General features: G+C 42.1%; 1 protein-coding gene across 1 annotated transcript in view; it reads left to right on the forward strand.

Moving 5' to 3' along the window:
- Positions 1-8,735: 8,735 nt before the first annotated feature.
- LOC126299194 (uncharacterized) overlaps positions 8,736-18,982 on the forward strand; it is a 44,952-nt gene continuing 34,705 nt past the window's right edge. The window contains exon 1 of the mRNA XM_049990975.1: positions 8,736-8,866. The gene's annotated coding sequence lies outside the window, so the exon portion shown is untranslated. The remainder of the gene's footprint in view (positions 8,867-18,982) is intronic.

An 18,982-nucleotide genomic window follows, 5' to 3' on the forward strand; every position in this document is an offset into this window, starting at 1 on the left:
CTCAGGAAATGCGCTCTCCCTAAATACTGAAAAAACATATTGCATTCGATTCAAATAAAGCATAAATAGTCATACTTACAATTGATGTAGCACATGAGGAAGAGTCAGTAAATAGTGTAGAATGCTCCGAAGTTTTGGATGTATGTACTGATGAAAACTGAACTGGAAGAAGCATATTACTGAGCTTCTCAAACTGTTGCTTTTAGCTACTTCTGTTCTTCGAAACAAGGAACTGACTTCCTGACAAACTTTGCATATGTCCATTCAGTAATGCCTGATGGAATAATTTTCTGGAGTAACTCGTCACTTAGGAAGAAAGTACTGATTGCAAGAAAGCGAACAGTAAGAATGATATGGGGTGTTCAGACACAGTCGTCGTGTAGGTACATTTTCAAGGAGCTAGGCATTTTGACTGTGTCATCACAATACACATATTCGCTAATGAAATTCGTCACAAATATGCCATCAAATTTGAGGAGAAATGTGATGTTCATACCTACAACACTAGAGGGATGCATTACCTTTATTACCATTTAATAAATGTCAGTGGCTCAGAAAGAAGTTCAATACGCAGCAAGAAAATTTTTTGATCAATTGCTAAAGAACATAAAATGTGTGACAGGTAGCAAAGCAAGTTTTAAATTTTACTTAAAATCATTTCTCCTCGACAACTCCTTCTCTTCCAGTGACAAATTTCTGTCTGAAAACTGGTAGCTAGTAACAGAAGAAACAAAAGTGGCTTGTTCGTAACTGTAGTTGCATGAGTAGGCCTAACAAAAATAATGTGTTCATTAATGTTAGTTCTAATCTGTATACATACACTGTAAACTACTTGTTCCACATAATTTAGATAAAAGAATCGTTCAAATAATCTATGGAACGTGTAACGAAGTAACTAATTAACTTGTGTTCTTGTAATCGATAAGCAAAGATCGTGTATCGAAAAGTGGTATCATGTACTTTCTGGATGTGACATGTTCAGTCTGCGGTGTATTGCAGAGGTTGATCGAGTTAATAGAACACTTTTTTTCTGTTGGTGAATTAATGCATATGTACGTATAAGTTGGGGCATTGGTGAGCACAATGGCATTGATGAATACAGACACAGTTCCATTCCACCCAACCTGGAAGCAAGCAACACGCTGACAGTATTACAGGGCTACTATCAGATGTGTGTCTACTTTGAGTGATAGAACGATCAGTCCAGGAGACGATGACAATGCAACTGCCAGCTTATGCCTATCACCAATGTGTGTGCAAACAGATGTCTGCAAAACTTTTCGAACTCCTTAGAATATTACGTAATTGGTTTAAGAGTTTAGGCCTGGATTCCAAGTACAGCCAAAAGATCACATTCGATTAGAGCTACTGACAGTCTACAAATGAACCCATATTATAGCAAGATCATACGACACGGTCATGTAGACTGAATATAATTGCAGCGACACATGCTCCAATCTACCTTAGGTATGCACAACTTTGTTGAACTAATGCTTGTGCATGCCTAAGTTATACTGGAATATATATCTCTGTAAATGCGTTCAATCTACATGACTACTTATAATACACTGATGATTGCTGCACTGTCACTTGAAATCTAGATCTGAATGTTATTTAGAGAACGATCGCTTCATCTGCACACCGTGAGAGGTGAATACATCCCACAGGTCTTAAGACCCGTGGTAAATCAGGAATGAACAAATGAATGACAGTATAGACTGCATGTAAACTGGCGAATATAAGTGTGAAGTTTGAAATCGATCTACACGGTTACTGAGCAATTTGCTCACCAGACAAAATTGCGTCATGCAATCTATCCTACAGTCTAGTTCGTTCGATGTGTAAAATATGAGTATTTTGTCGTCAGAAAGGAAAAAGTGCAGTACTTATGGCAGCAGCTCTTCAAACGACGTTCTGACTGTGTCGCTTTCTACGATGTATAAGGAGCATACAAATGAAACCCGGTTACTGGTGTAAAGTAACGGTAACGATTTTATTAACTAAAAAAAAAACAATTGTACATAGTACACACACTCAAAAATAGTCGCAAAAACTGTTGACTCATTTATCCCTATGCGACATTAGCCGGTCGATTCCACCCTTGAAGAAGCTAGTAGGCTGCTGTAGGATCCAGGCCTGGACCCAGACACATGCATTGTTGTCCGTTGCGAATCAATGTCCGCGAATAGCTTACTTTCGAGGTCCAAAAACATGAAAGTCAGACGGTGAAAGGTCGGGACTGTACAGTGAATGTTCCAGAGTTTCCCATCGATACTGCTGCAATGTCGTCCTTATCGCATTGGCCGTGTTTGGGCGAGCATTATCAAGCAGGAAGATAACGCCATTGGACGACATGCCTCGGCGTTTCGACTTGATGGTTCGTCTAAAGTTCTGTAAAGTGACTTCATAACGCTGGGCATGAAATCGAATCACTCCTCGTTGTTCCTACTTAATCTCTTGCATGTTCGGTAGTAGACAATAACTTGTGACCACCTTCTCTTCGGCGTGAAACCACACTGGCGCTAAGCAACATCAAACGGTGCGCACGCGTCAGTCTCTCTACCAGTTGTGGCGCCACCATGCGCGCAGTTACGTGTAAAGCAAAGGTAGACGCACTGACAAGGTTTCATTTGAATGAACCTTATATTTCATAATGTTAGAGCACGGTACATGTTCAAAAATCTTACTGCAGATTTGATGTCAGTGATACTTTCTTGTCTACTGGATTACTCTCCAGTCTTTAGCTATAGATCACCCGATGAGCAAGTGGCTGTATATGATTATTAAATGAACATGTATTTCATCAGTGTACCTTGAAAGAATCGTAAGTGGCATGCAATCTAGACCGGATGACTTGTTGCAACCGCAGTCAGTTTGCTTTTTACATGGACATATTGCTGAAAAACGCCCACTGTTTACTGACTACTAGCCATGCCTAGGGTTCCGTGATAAATTCATGCTACCCAACCCTGCTGTTTGCAGGCTGTGCAATGTCCTCAAGTGTTCTGTGAGTGAATTATTCTGGCGATGTATTTAAAGAGGCTTTCTGATTCATATTAATGTCCAGATACGTATAATTTATGCAATTTGCATATCGCTAAATTGGAATGAGAGCGCACTAAGTAAGGAGAGAAGTCGATGCGTGCCAATGACGCATGATATCGGACACGTATCGTTAAATGGACGGTGCAATGACATCTCTCTGTACACGTGGTGCAGCGGCTAGCTGAAGAAGCAGTGTCTCGCGAAATGCACTCACAAGGGAATGGTCCTGCCTGACATGTCGAAACCTATAGCAGGAAGAACGCACCGAAAGAAATTCACTGTAACACTGTTAGCTGCTAAGATGCACTGCAAATATTTTCTAAAAAATGTTTACGTTACTAATTCTTTTCGCACTAGTAACTGCTTATAGCACCAGTTTCTAAAATCCTCCGTTCAGTGTGCAGAACAAAGTACGCATATGTAAATTTTAAGGACTTAAACCATGGTAATAATACGTTTCGGGTGCCACACTGAAAATTATTCTCTCCCAATTTTCCAGGCAGCACCTATCGTTAACTTAGTTATGACGCTGAAGTCTGGATTTTACACCCAAGATGCGACAGGGGGGTGGAGTACATCGCATAAATCGAAGTTGATTTAGAGGAATGTGTCAAGCTTCATCACACATGAGATGGAAGTCCTCTAATGACCGACAGGTTTACCGTTAACAGTCGCAAGTAGACAGTTCTTTAAGCCACATACAGAACATGAAGCTGTATACGAGTACAATGCAGGCTATGTCACGCGACTGATGCATCCAGACAGAACAGTGGAAAAATTGACCTGCAGGAACTTCTCCTTGTCTAGACTGCATCAGTCAACCAACAATAGTTCCTTGTTACAGCTCCATCTCAATCGATCACCCCGTCCACTCTCTGTCATCCTTTAACACAGATGCAGTATAGAGGTGAATGTAATTCCAGAGTCTGGATATTGGTGTAGAAAAAATCAAGCCGGCAAGCAGGTCCGGACCAGAAACAATAATGCATTTGTGTCTAGGGGGAATTGAGCTGGTCTTTGCACAACAGTTCTGAGAGTGGCTTCTATCCACTGATGGCTTTCTGATTTAAAAGGAATGATTTTGTATCGTGGAGGATATGAATTGTATGTTTACTACATCGATATGGTATATGGTGATATATTGCTAGGTTGGAGATAGGTTTATGCTTTAATATTCAAGCTCCTGTCCTCAGTGGGAGAGCACTGTAATTGAGTAAGAGTCTTTCCATATTTGACGATATGTATGGCACTTTGCGAGGTTTCGTTGTTGGTGCAATATGGCGAACAGTGTAAAATAGCTTTTTTGCCACTGAAAGTCATGTCTGTAGAAAGAAAGAAAAGGTGGATGGTGCTTCCCTAGGAGTGAGGAGAATCGTGACATATAACCAGTGTGAGTGTAGGCATACCATAATTTTTTCGGGTGCTGTACAGATATAAAAGATAACTTCACTGTTTAAAATGTGTATATATTGCATTGTAAAGTTACTGTGGCTTATTTTGTTTAAATTGTGTATATATTGCATTGTAAAGTTAGTGTGGTTTATGCTGCGGCATGACAAGAGAAGATGACTGCGTGTGCTATCATGAGGGACGTATAGATTCACCACATCGATAACCGCAAGGGAATAAGAGATTTTTATGTGTATAAGAGGTTAGGTTTTGTTGTTGCCCTGGATGACGATTACACGAATGTTTTGTCAGGATTTGTAAGCGGTGGGTCCTTGAGGTACGGCAATATGCGAACACGAGAAGTAAGTTTAAACAAATTTATTAACAAAGGCGAATTATAAAACGCCCGCTACGCGCACCCATCATTACTGTGTCTGGCATCGTAACCCCAGCTAATTACGGTCGTATCGAAAGGCTCCATGGTGAGCTAAGAAAAGAGACATATTCGTGCCCGAGGCCAAGCTAGTTAATACTGCATGCTGCGGACGGCGGCCAGTCGCGTACTCTCCATCGCAGTGCGGCCGGACGCGCGCCTAATTATCAAGCAGATTCTCTGCATTCCAGACAGGTCATCTGGTGAGTACTTGTTAATGTACCGTACGGCTGCGCGCAATCCGTAGACCCTTACACGTGGAAAATTATGAGCACTATAGATACTGAATAGATACTGAGATTCGTTCCACAAGCACAGCCGTCACGAGGAGACATTACCTGTACGTCGATCAGTGTCAGACTGTAGCAGCAATCGTAATATTTAATTGTAGATACACTGGTAAATATGTTCTTGGCTGCCAATATTCTCGTGAGTTTTGTATGTATTTGATGATCTGAAGACAACTTTGTGGGTTCAGCTCTGAATGCAATTTAGCGATGTGTGCAAAATAATTTTTCTGCTGAAAGTCTCATCTGCAGAAAGAAAGAAAAGATGGATAGTGCTTCGATACTGGCTGCATCAGTTATTTGGTGGGTAAATTCTATAAGAGCCAATCATAATGCTCAATTCATCACAAGACATCCTTTGTGCTGTGATGTAGGAGTCTCTACATAGGGGTGGGAAAATCTGCGTGTGTTGAAAGCAGAAGGGTAACACATGATGGACGGGGTATCACGTTAGGACCGCTGTGAAGAGTGTATTCAGTGCTATTCTGCGCTATTTTCGTAAACAGGTTCTGTTAGGGCAACAAATTCCATGCATACAAGCTGAGACATCACGAAAACTCCTACAAAAGCGCACGTTAAATATTTCTGGGACGCTATGCAGTTTACTAGAGTTCGACTTGCTTATTATTTTAGATAGCCATGTGGCTTCAGTATAACTTTGAGAACGTTGCTAGAGGCGCTTGCAGTGGTATGTAGCTAAGTGCAGCAATGCGTCGGCCACACGTCACACATGGTCCGTTAGAATCGCTAGGGAGAAAGCAGCTTGTGCCATTCTGGAACGGATTTCAGCAGCGTCTTCACCAGACCACAGGTAGAGGGAAGGTAGCGGCGAACACACGCGTGCGCAGCCCAGCTTGGAGCGTCTGCGCTCTGTGAATAAGTCTTCGCTCCTCTCTGATTGTGTCAGCAATGGTGCCTAGGTGAACATGTATTTCGAGAGGAATTTCTCAGGTACCAAGTATGAAAGGGATATCGCCACCTTGTGTGTGGGACTCGAATGGGCACCTGTGTGTGGTTTGACAGCTGATGGCCGCATCAGTTCGTGGGGCTGTCGTTATCCTCCTGTGCGGTCTAGTGGATGGGGGATGGTGGGCAGTGTCTGCGTACGTTGTTTGGGTGTCTGTTGCATTATTTTGTCGGATCTGTGGGCTGTGCTATGTGTTATTTGGATAGTTTATGAGTTGATTTTGCGCCTGCACATCTGTGTACTGCATTGTTTAGGAGTTTGCATGTCTGTACTGAAATCATTTTGGTAATTTAGGAGCTGTTTGCGTGTCTGCAGAGCGGTATTTAGGATTAGTTTACAGGTCTGTGGGCTGTGTGGGATGACCTCAAGCATGTCAGAGCGTGTGTTCTGTATCAGTGTGATAAATATACTCCATCCCTAAATAAATTGTTCCAAAATAAATAGAGAACACTGCTTCCTTACTCTTCCCAGCAGCCCAGCGCAGGCTGATTTATTTTAGCGCCATTTCCCCCCCTCCAGACCACCATCTTGGATTACATCACAGGGGGGATGACAGCACTCTCTGGAGGCAGGTCTGTGTACTAGGTCAGTTGGACTGTAGATCTCTTGGTGCAGAGACTGTGTGCAAAATAAAGACACAGGCAGAGTTCTTTTCCAGCCATTTTCCCTCAATCCAGACCGCCATCTTGGGTTGTGTCACAGAACAGACGACAGCGCCCTCTAGTGGCAGTACTGTGTACTAGGTCCAGACCTCACACTGTTTGTCGCCATCTTGGATAATGGTACTTGCATCATCAGCTGACGTCATGTCTGTCATCTTCGACGACAGTGCCCTCTGCTGTTGGTAGTGTGTATTAGGTCAGTTGGAGCCCGGATATCATAGTGTACAAGCTGGATGGTTGTACTCCATGAAATTGTTTAAATAAAGACCGGTGCATGCAAAATAAAGACTTATGTCCAGCACTGGTCGAGTCCTTGTCCCACTAATCCCTAGGAGGAGGTGGCGGTCGGGTGACTTAGGCTAGTGGAGGTAGTCCAAGTGTCCTTTCTTTCGCACCATTTTCTTAGCTTAATAGAGATACGCGAATTGACCTTTCCTTACCACCAAAATTCAGACTTGGCGCCAGTTCCTAGGAAGAGTTGGCGGTCAGATGACTTAGGTCAGTGGAGATAGCCCAAGTGAACTATCTTTGCGCGATTTATATTAGGTTATAGAGATAACTGTGGTGTGATGCAGTATTCTGTTAGAATTTGAACTTCCTGCCATTTTTCTGGGGATGAGGGGGGGGGGATTGGGGGGGTAGGTTAGTGGAGGTAGCTCTATTGTTCTATCTTCCTACCAAAATTCAAACTCCCCGCCAAAATTCAAGATAGGGGCGATGACGTCATTCATGTTGGATGACGTTATCGCCGCCATCTTGGATAACGGTACTTTGGCGTGCTGCCCCCCCTTGCTCCTGTACTGCTGACGAGCCCCGCTTGCCAAGCGGCCACGCCAACTCCGAACTTACAATATTTTCAGGACGCCACAACTCGCCCTTTACCTTACATAGTCTTTCTTGTTCGGATTTGAAATGAGTTTCTTAAACTTACAGATTATCATATGTGCTACACACATAACTAAATTACTAACGTTTATGCGAAAGTCTTTTGTTTTATGTATTTTACTTGACCATGATGTATTTCCTTAGTCAACCATAAACCACGTTCCAGGTTTCATGAGTCATTATAGTTAGCAATTTTGGAGATACAACAGCACTGAGTTTGAGGTCATCTTAACTTCTACCAGTGGCTTGATATCGCAATGTAGGTAACAGCCTCTCCTCACAACTTCGAGCCTCTCTCATGAATGTATTCTTTTTCATTAAGAATGGTTTGATGATGGTCAGCAGCTTTGAAATGCATGATTCTTCTATTCATAGACAGTTAAGAAAATAATCTACTCCCAAGCGATTAAACAACATAGTGTGGGTGTGTTTCTTTCTTTTCATTAGCCACTTTTTTGCCCAAAGATTCCGCTCGTCATTTTTGGCTTTGTTACCTATAAAACAGCCAAGGCAAACCCCTGTTTTTGTTTCTATGTAAAACCAAGAGGGATCTCGTAGAACATAAACTCAATGAACGTAAGATAAACAAATCACAACAGGGCGACGTGTAATCGCTGAGTGCAGTCCGTCGGGACGTGTGTGTGTAGGCTGCCACGAAATTGGTCGGTCACTGATCGGTCTATAAATTGGTACGTGTATAGGACTTACGTAAGTTCCCCTTAGACAGTCAGCAGAGGAATAAGGAAGTTGTCCGAGAACTTTCATTTTTCGCACCACACAAGGCTAAATATTCAGGGTTTTGCTTGATTAGAAACACAGTATTACTTTTATGTATTTTAGGCTAGAATTAAACATGACCCCATCTGAGGCTTCCAATCTGTGTTCTTCCAAGCACAGTTATTCACCTTCGAATGAGTTAAAAAGGAAAAAATGCAAAGTAATTGTATTACATACCGTAAATAAGCGACACAAATGTGTGGGATTTTTAGTCCTACGACATAATAGTTCGTCTGATAAGGAATATCATTTATCTGTAGGCAGAGGTCGCTGGAATACGTAACAGAGGAAAATGAACCAAAGATATAAACCATGCGGTAACTCGCTTTCGAACATCTGTGTTCAGACTTGTTTGATGGGCCTGCGAAACAAGTTGCATAGACTTTCGAGATACGTCGTTGGCAGCTTTCGTAACTTGAAGGTAAGGACTGCTAGTCAGTAATGAATTTTGAAACTCTATTCAGAATGTTAGTTTTCGGTAGTGAAGTGCGGGATTTGTTAATCGGAACAATCATAAAGATATGTTAACATGTGTGTAGTGTTACACCGGTGAAACAGAGTATTTCTCTACGGCTTGTATGTAATATGAATATAGTTGTAAAACTGAGACGTATTGGTCCCGCGAAGGCATCAAGCTTTGGAATGATCCTACTGCTTCAGCGCCAGTTACCTGTAGAATGCCTCTGTCATATAGTGACTGCTTGGGAACTGATATCCGATTTTCACTGCATGTTATTATAGTTTAGCTACGTTGTGTGAGGCGTTATTCTGGGTTGCTTTAATTTTACAGTTATTCTCTTATTTCAAATACATTGTAGCGTTCAGTAAGAATTCTTCCTACGTAAGAGTAAAAAATTCCTAAATCGCGTTGCACTTACTGCGGATGTATGGTCATTTCTGTATCCCCTTTATAAAAATTGGGAGCATAATTTGACTTAGATGTGAATGCCATGGTTTCATGGTAGTTCTTGGACAGAGCATCTTAGCTCGATGTTGCCACCTTACATCCATCGTTGGTGCCTTAATTTTGTCCTTCCTACTACGGGTCGGAAGTGAGACCACTCGAGAACTTTTCTATAAATTTCTAGTAAAAAAAAAAAGGCTCAATGTACAATATAAACATAAGTCTTCGTTCTTTCCGCGCGCTATACGAAATTAGAATACAGAAGTGTGAATGTGGTTCGATGAACCCTCTGCCAGACACTTAAATGTTACTTGCAGACTATCCATTTAGATGTAGAAAAGATTCCCTGGCCTTCGTGAGAAACAGGCTTGGTTCTTGTTGAATAAACAACCTACGTTTCATGTGGTAATTTTGAGCTTTTATTTGTTCGGCGCCAGTTAGGTTTAAATGCAAATACTGTTAGTGTAGATCGATAAAAGGAAATCGAAGGCTTTAGGCTATTTAGGTTCTTATAGAATGAAATGCAATATCGTATTTGTTACCTGTATATTATTGAAAGCAGAAATAAAACGGCAATAATTCGCTATATGAACCACAAAATATTTCAAATCGGGTGACTAGTTGCTTTTCTTTGTAGGTTAAAAAGTGCAGCTGTGACTGAAGGTTTGTCGTTCTGAGGTTGAATGTTTTTGTACGTTAGGGATGAAACCTTCTGTCAAAGTTAGTACGGTATGTGGGATCTTGATTAACTGAATTCATGTTAAATAGAACGAGTTGAAGATATGGTGGTCTTAATTTCTCAGCTCGTCTTTGAACTGTGACGTAGCGGTGTTGGTGGTGATAAATCGTGTGTGGAGCGTTAGTTTTGTTTACGGTGGTGGTAGTAGTGTTAATGCTGTTCGTGGTTAATATTGGCTTTGTAGAGGGCGGTGAGTTTGTGCTGGAATGGGCACGTGAAGTTTGGTCCTACTAGTTTTGTCACCGGTTCTATTTGGCTGTTGCAGCTCAGTTCTTATTTCTAAATAGCCACGTCGCTGATATTCTTTGTAGTTTCTGGCGGGAGATATAGGGTTGGCACTTGATTTGAGGTGGAAATTATACTGTCTTTTTGCGGGTTAAGTTGAATTCGAAACTGATGTCAGTGATCGCACCGTTATTGACTGGTCTTAAATTTGTGGGGAATCGTGTGCGGAATGCTTTAGAGGATCTGTACGGGGTGGTCATTGACACTGTATTTTTGGTAAGAGTTAATAGGAATGAGGCATGTAGTCGTGAGACTTCGAGTTTGGCGGCATGTTTTAGATTGGTGGTTTAGGGGCAGGCGTTATTTAAGACATATTTAGAGTGGTGGAAAATGGGAATTAACTGAAGAGGCGTTAGACATCGCTTCAAAATTTCACCTTCAAACCTAACATAATCTAACCTAGACCTCAGGCCACGCTACAGATTAGCATGTTACAAAAACCTACATTCCAATGGCTTATAGGCGCAAAAGAAATGATCTCTTTGCACACATGACGTGGAACCTCACATTACGCAATGGGACAGAAATCCCGTAACGGTACGTTCAGTCCCTCTGTTTTGGATTCAGATTAGTCGGTTTACCCAGTTTCAATGTCGCCATATTTTTCTTGGCACCTTCTAGCATTTTCGTGATTTTTGTGGTTATTTTAATCTTTTGTTCCCGCCCAAAGAACCAAAACTTTCCGCGGTTCCCCATTAGATTCAATATGTTAAGAATTTGTATATTTCTATAATTTTCACACCGTTAGTGTTTTTGGTGTCATGGTCACAATCTCGAAATCAGGTTTTTAAATTTGGGACTTTTAGTGGCACTGGTCAGTTGACAGATGGTGTCGAAGGCTTTGGTTTAGCCAGTAAATTTACGAATGAAAATGAAACGGTGCACAAAATAGCTTTAGGAAACTGTCTTTTAGAAACGAATCAGCAAATGAAATGGTAAGGAAATTGAAAAACAAATTGAAAATCTTATCGTATAATATGGAGATCAAATCTTAAGTCAGACTGTAAGAGGTGGAGGCCACTCGGACACAATTATCGTAGCTATCATGTTAAGGCAATAGTGCTACGGAACTACACTGCGCATTGCGAAAAGTTACTCAGCAAATTGAAGGAATTTTTCGAAATGCTGAAAGCTGTTATACCTTTCCGATTTTTGTGAATTATAGAACGGCGCAAATCAAGATCAAAAAATTTTTTTGGAGGGAAAAAATTCGACAAACATTTGAAAATTAAATGGTAGTTTTCTTTCTACCTTGCCAAACATTTTTCTGGAATGCATAAGATTATTTCCTTCTAAAATATTTGTAGCTCTAAGGCGATCAGCATAGCAATAATGGAGAAGCAAATATGCCGGGCACTTAAATTTCTTATAAGAACTCATAACTGGCAGTATTTAGAACTCAATTCTTGAGCATATTTTTGCACAGGGAAACTCATTACTGTACATAACGTTCTTAGTGACATTTAAATGGTAAAGTATGTTTGTGACTTTGAACCTAAATCGCTGACTGTTTGATGTTAACTTTAGAACTTAGTTAACTAATGTTCAAAGTTCATCCCAAACGTTAGAAAGTGTTAGATTCTAGCCATTTTTCAGTTAACTTTATCCACTTCTTTGGTAGGCCTGTCTTTAGTTAAGGTAGTTTATTTGTAATATACTGCGGCCTGTTTCTCAGCATTATCGCCTTGTTTACGTGAACTTAGCGTAAAACGTTTCTTTTAGAGGAAGCCCAATATTATTGCGGAAATAGCCTGGTTTTCACTAATGTAAAGGTGTGAACTTTGTCCCCAGAGTGCTTAGTAACTACTTTCAGGAGATGTACGCATACTACAGAAACTGATGGGAGCAAATAACACTTCGTTCACATTAATTTCTTCTCATCGTTTCATCTGATCTTGTTATACAAAGGGATCCACAATCCTTTAAAATCCAGCTTGTTTAGTGCACAACCTTTAAAGTGACAAAGGCAGCTGCCAGATGCTAAGTGATACTAATCTGGAACACTCGGTCGTACGTTCGTAAATTTTTCAGGGCACCGAAATCTTGGTCAGACGGTAAAGTCATCCAGTACGGAAACAATGAACGATTTGATAATCTAACATTCTTATAACTTTAGGATTGAGATTTTGGCATTGACATTTCTGAAAATGTTAAGTTTTGGGATAAAGCCTTCAATATTATGAAAAAACGTGAAAACTTCATTAGGAGTTATTTTACCTTGCCCATCACGATAACAAAACGTTTTCATTTTACGTATCTCCAAACTAAAAACGTCCGCCTGGAATAAAACGTTGTTTTGGCAAATGTGAAAGGGAAGGCTCTGCACATAAACGTACATTCTTTGAAAATTTTGGTGAAATTTATCATTTCAATGTAAAACTTAAAAGCCCTTTTGTTTCCAGTGTTTTTAATTGAATTGCAAGGAGCTTTGTTTTGCTGCCACCTCTTCACACTGAAGCCAGTGTCCACTTTAGGACCGCCAAATCACAGGGAACCATTTATGGCGTGGTTGAATCTTACAATAGTTTGGTTTAGTATATTCCAGGCCTGCCACTCGTTTCTCAGACGTGACGACGCCTAGTTGTCTCCTACTTGCAACAGAGAATTAAATTCGTTCACAAGTGACAATGCAATGACGGCGGCCCATTTTAATCAGTCGATAAACGTCAAGAAAAACCTGAATTTCGTTACCTCTTTCAGTAAGAAAAGATTAGATAATGCTACGGGATTGCTCTGGACGTAGTGAAGTCACTTGACAAAATTTGCCACATTAAGAGAAAGATAGTTAGAAATACTAAACCTGTTAAGTCTTTTTTCTTTTAAAATGACAGCTTACTTTCTAATCTGGTTTTGGAGCAGTGTACACTGTTTTAACTTCAGCGAGAGCAGGCGTGAAGTTTCAGTGAGTTTGTTTCCGTGGTTATTATATATCGATCAAAGCGAACGGTGGGGTAATTCCCTGGTAAGAGAGGGCTCAGTTCCTCATGTGTGAGCTAAGTTTGTGCGGGGTCGGTAACGACCTAGTCGACGAAACATGAGCCTTTTGTATCCATTTCCATGCTAAGTGTGCTGAGCCAAATTCCAACCCAGAAGTTGATTTTCAGAAAAGTGGTCTAGTCTGAACTAGCAGAATTTCTTTTATCCTTCAGACTTTACATTCCTCTGCCTGTGAGAGATTCCCGTTTGGGCATATGTCTCGGATCTACATGTAATGCGAGAAGTCTTAAAATGTTTCAGTGATATTCTAAGATTGCATTTTTAAGTACTGTCTGATAGATTTGACTGTGCAGCGTCGTGCAGCGGTTAGTACCCTCGGCTCGCATTCGGGAGGACGATGATTCACCAGCATTCGGTCTTCCTGATTTAGGTTTCCTGCGAGTTCCCTAAATGGCTTCAGGCAAATGCCGGGAGGGTTCCTTTGAAAGGGCACTGCAGACATTTCCCATCCCTAATCCGATGGGAGTGATGCCTCGCGGTTTGTTCCCCTCCCCAAAATCAACAGATGATTGTCTTCTCCAACTGGTGAAAATATTACTCTAGCAGGATTTAAATTTAGTTATGCAACTCCAGCATAAAAACCAAACGTAATTAGAATGTGAAGAAATATTAAATATTTGGAAATTATAGCCCTCAAAGCTTGATAGTTTCATTTGAGTGTTAATCTTGCTTCCATGAATGTAAATACGTAGAATATGACCACTAAATAATTTGACCAAAGGTACTTGTGAACTACACAAGGGTGATACTCATAGGCATATAGTTTATAAAAACAAATGCAAAGTTATGTGAACTGAAAACTTCATTATAATAACAGAAATAAGCGCCTAAACCATGCTTAAAGCAAATCTGAATTTGTACCTGATAATCTGTCGAAGTGTAAACCCACTAGGTTAGCTGAGAGTGCTAATGTGCTGCTTCCTGGACTCGGGTAGGCTCGCTGGCCCTGGCTCAAATCCACCTGGTGGATTGACAATGAGGGCTGGTATGCTGGCCAGCCTGGATGTGGTTTTTAGGTGGTATTCCACATCCCACTTTGTGAATACCAGACTGGTCCCCACATCCTGCCTCATTTACACACACACACACATTTGAAATTAGTTCATACTATTTCATGCTTTACACTAGATGCAGACAGTTAGGGTACGCCAATTCTGTCTTGGGGTATAGGGTGGTGGCAGGAGGGGCATCTGGCCACCCATTGCAAGTTAACATGCAAAATCCGTAATAATCCAGCAGACTGTAATTAAGTTCGTTGGTGGTAGCTTTTAATACATAAATCGGAGGGAATTTTGAGAATGAGTAAGGCATGTGTGGTGTACTGGTGTCAGAAGTCTTCCACATCTAGTCTGATTCATGGCAATGTGTGCAAGTATACAAAACATTTAATTAAAAGTAAAAAGTATGTCCTGAAATGTCACTTAAGGCAATTATTCCAATTTACTGTCTATAAATAGTAACTTGTGCAGAAGCTTAAGGCACTTAAAAGTTGCAATGATTTGTGGAAATTTCCTAAGGGACAGTGAGTTTTAGGTTCTCTTTGATATGCAAGTTAGCTGGGCATGACACAGATGCTCACACTGAATTGATTATGAAAGTTGGAGCCTGTATGGGTTAATAATCAACTTACACAGCCCAGCCTCATTTGAGATACTGTGCACTCCTTCATATGAGAAACACTGGGATGACAGTGGTTGAGATAAACTAGCAGTGTGTTTAAAACTACAGTCTGGTCATTCGTAGTCCCCTGTTACCCTGAACCGTGTGAGGCAAATGGTGGTAGGTCACAGGGTATATCCTTCTCAGAGCTTGTGCTGCATCACTAATTATTTCATAATCCATGGGGTGGTAAGCACAAAACTTTCCTCCTTAGTAAGGAATGCTACTGAGACTTCTATTAACAATATTAGTACCCAAATCTTCAGTTCTGTTTAAATTTATCCAGTAATTAAAGTACCTCCATGAAAATTCTACATGGAGGACATAACAGAATGTGGTTGGAACAATTGATCTATAGCTCCCAAGGAAAAGGGAAAGAAAATTCTGTAGCCAGCCCCCCAGGGCTCAAGGTTCTCCTGTGACTTTGTGTGTGGCACACATGGGGCCCTGATCTATTACAGCCAATTATTCCTTCCTGACTGCATTTCCTTCACCCTACACTCCCTCCCTATCATTACTTGTTCCCTGTTGCCCCCTCCTTCCCCGCTGTGTTCAGATTCATGAGCCAGGCTATTCACCTAGCTACCTGTATTGCTTTCAATTTCTTTTATCCTTTATAATGTTTAAGCCCCTGCTTGAGGTTTGACCTCCACTCTTAAATGTTTGGCTTTTAGTGAGCCATTTGAGGAAGAACTCCCTCCGTAGCTTCTACAGGGTGGATTCTTCCATTTTCCCCATTGTAGGCCCCCTTCCACCCAGATAGGTCACAGCATGTATAGCTTGTGCTGTTAAATGTCCATCTGAGCCCCATGACAACAGATCACACTACTGATACCTGAGCTGTTCCCACGTATGCCAAGGAGTGGTCACATGTCTTTTTGGAACATCGGGAACTTCCAGCAATTGCTGCCTTGCCGGGTGGCCCTAGCTGTGGCTGGATGGCGCCCATGTGGGGAGTGGGTGGCGTCAGGGCAGATGTTTGGCACATTAAGTGTATGAAGCTGCAAAAATCTAGCTATTCACAAATGCCTATTTCTTCAAATGGTGAAGGGTCATTGAATGCTGCTTCGTATGTTGCAGCGTTTCCTTCCCTGGCTAAACCCTGGGAGGAGGGCCAGGCTCGCTGTCCTGGGATGACTGACTTTCCCTGCTACCTTGTCTGTACTAAGTATGAGATGTTAAACATGACAAAACTCATTTTTTTTAGAATATCGAGGACAAGTTTTGTGGAATTTCTTAGTAAGATGTGGTTCAGCTCCCTGTTCATTAAAGCCTCTTCTGCTGCCCAATCTGCATTTTGTGCTTGTGATTGTTTTGACAATATTCCAGTGTCTATTACTCCTCACAAAACTCTAAATATGATCCAGGGAGTGATTTTTTCATAGGGACCTCACCCTGCGAACTGATGAACTCTGGGCTAATTTGGGGTGACAGTGTTACTTTCATTTGACGTGTGCTGAAGTGTCACAGACAACTGATCTGATACCAGGACCTTCATTGTGGCTTTAGAGGGATACTCACAGTGAGTGTCGGTGATTATGTGCTAAAGATGTGAAGTTGTACATCCCACCACCCATCAGGTGCTATTGGAGATTGAATTTTGGGAATGTCTTCCTGTTGTAAGGTGGACCCTCTGTATGGTGACTGTGGACCCCATTCCATGATTGAAGCCCCTGTGTTCTCCTACTCAAATGTTTAAATTGTAATGACCGCCATTCCCTGGATCGCCGTACTTACGCTGAGGCTCGCCAAAAGTATGAAAGGCTCCATCCACTGTCACTTTCTTCCGCTTTTGCCTATGTTACATCCTTTCCCACTTCTACCTCTTCCTTACCCCAGCCCTGCCCCTATACCATCCCACTTCCCTGCAGTTTCCACAACCTTCTGTCTGGGAGCTGCTCCCTCTCGCCGACCAAAGTAATGCTCACTCTTTGGCTCCGGCTAGTGATTGGGCTCCCTCCTGGGACCCTTCCTCTCAGGCTGGAAGACTCCTACCACCACCCAGCCATGACATCCTCTATAGGAAACACTGTTGGTCTTCCCATGTCTCTTACCTGGCAGCCCACTGTATGCAGTCCCACAATGTCCTGTGCCCTCAATGGTACTTCTTGGAGTGCCAATCGAACCATCCTCCCCAGTTTGTACAGGTCCCTTGTCCATTAGAAACTTTGTTTATGCATCCGCACGCCCATCCCTTTTACGCTGTCTCAGCACTATCCATAATCATGGCATCTATTTAGCCATGGGTGCCTTCTACACCAGTGTGGTTGATAGTATGTATGCTGAAGCTGCTGAACTACTGCTGTCCTGCTGCTGTGACTCTCCTCAGCAGGTATGCATGCTGTTTGCCACATGTGGTCACCCTTCTTTGATTCCTTTGATCGTCAGTACGTGGCTTGTCACTCTTACCTCGTGGAGTCCACTTTCACCACTTGATACAGTGGCTTGATGCTACCTGCAACTTTACCTGTGGGTGTGAACCCTTCACCACCTAGGCTTCATGAAGCTACCCATGTTAACCTTGGAGTTAATTTGCTTCCTAAAGACACTACTCCAGCCTCAGTCTATCACCTTCAGTTTCACGTTCACATGGAACTTAGTGATAGTACCTTTGTATACACTGATGGCTCTTGGCCTGACTGTGGGGTTGGGTGTGCCTGTCATTGGCACCCATGTCTTTCAATATTGGCTTCTGGCACACTCCTCAGTATTTACAGCCGAGCTTCTCGCCTTGTATCAGACCAGAGGACAGTGTTCCCAATCATGTCCTCTACTCACTCAATCAGCACCCTCAAGTCTATGTGCTGTACACTGCTCATCCTTTAGTGCAGCAGGTCCAGGAAAACTCAGTTGCTCCCTCTTGGTGGAGCCAATGCCATGTTTCTGTGGGTCCCTGGTCATGTTGGTCTGCCATGAAACAAGGCTGCTGATGCTGCTGCCAAGGTTGCAGTCCTCATACCTCAGCCCATGAGTACCTCTATTCCATCTGATCTGTTGTCAGGTGGTGGTGTCCCTTTGGCATTGCCAATGGTCCACCTTCATGGAAATAAGCATCAGCCTACTAACTCTTGTCACTTTGGAAGACCCTCTTGGTCCTCCTGCTGGGGAGATAGTTTTAACTCAGATGCATATTGGGCACTGCCTTTTAATCATTTGCTCAGTGGTGCTGCCCCACCACTTTGTATGCATTGCACCCAAATTTTACTGTCTGGAACGTCCTGCTGGAATGCCCTTTTTTACCAATGTACTTTCGAGCTTGGGTTTGCCACCTGTTTTATCAGCTGTTTTAGCAAATGATGTGCAGGCTGTCGACTGTGTATTACTTTATATCCTCCAAAGCAATGTCATGAAGGCCATTTATTTTGGATCTCCATTTTTGTATGGTGTTTTGTAGCCCTTTTCCCACATGCCTCTTTTAGCTTTCCCCTATTATGTCCATTGGGACTGACAGTAATTTCCCTTGTCTGTGTTTGTGTTCTATAGTTTTGTCTTGGGTACATGTGACCCCAGTTTTTTGCACCCTAAAACAAATAACATACAATCCAGCTATGAGATGCACTATCCATGTGCTCAAAGGTTGTGCACTCTTTTGGTTTCAGATCTTGAAGATGCCTATACTCTCTCCATGCCCTACCCTCCATTTCTGAAAGAGGGGGAGGAGGAGGGGAGAACCCAAGTCCCAAGACAAAGCTCCTTTGGTGCCCCAGATGCCATCTGCCTACTTGAAACCTGATAGATTTTGTTTAGGGATTTCACCCCAACCTTGACAAAGATAACCACCTCTTGGCTTCTTTGTCTAACCTGGACTCTCGCCACATGATTAACCAGTGGAATTAAAATGGTTACTACCGTCACCTACTGGAAATAAGTCTTGTCTCCTCCTATCGTCTTGTTCTTCAACAAACATTTGTGATGACAACTTTTCAACATTACATTGTGATAGTGTTCTGTTG

Source organism: Schistocerca gregaria, chromosome X (assembly GCF_023897955.1).
Source record: "Schistocerca gregaria isolate iqSchGreg1 chromosome X, iqSchGreg1.2, whole genome shotgun sequence".
Classification (NCBI taxonomy): Eukaryota; Metazoa; Arthropoda; class Insecta; order Orthoptera; family Acrididae; genus Schistocerca; species Schistocerca gregaria.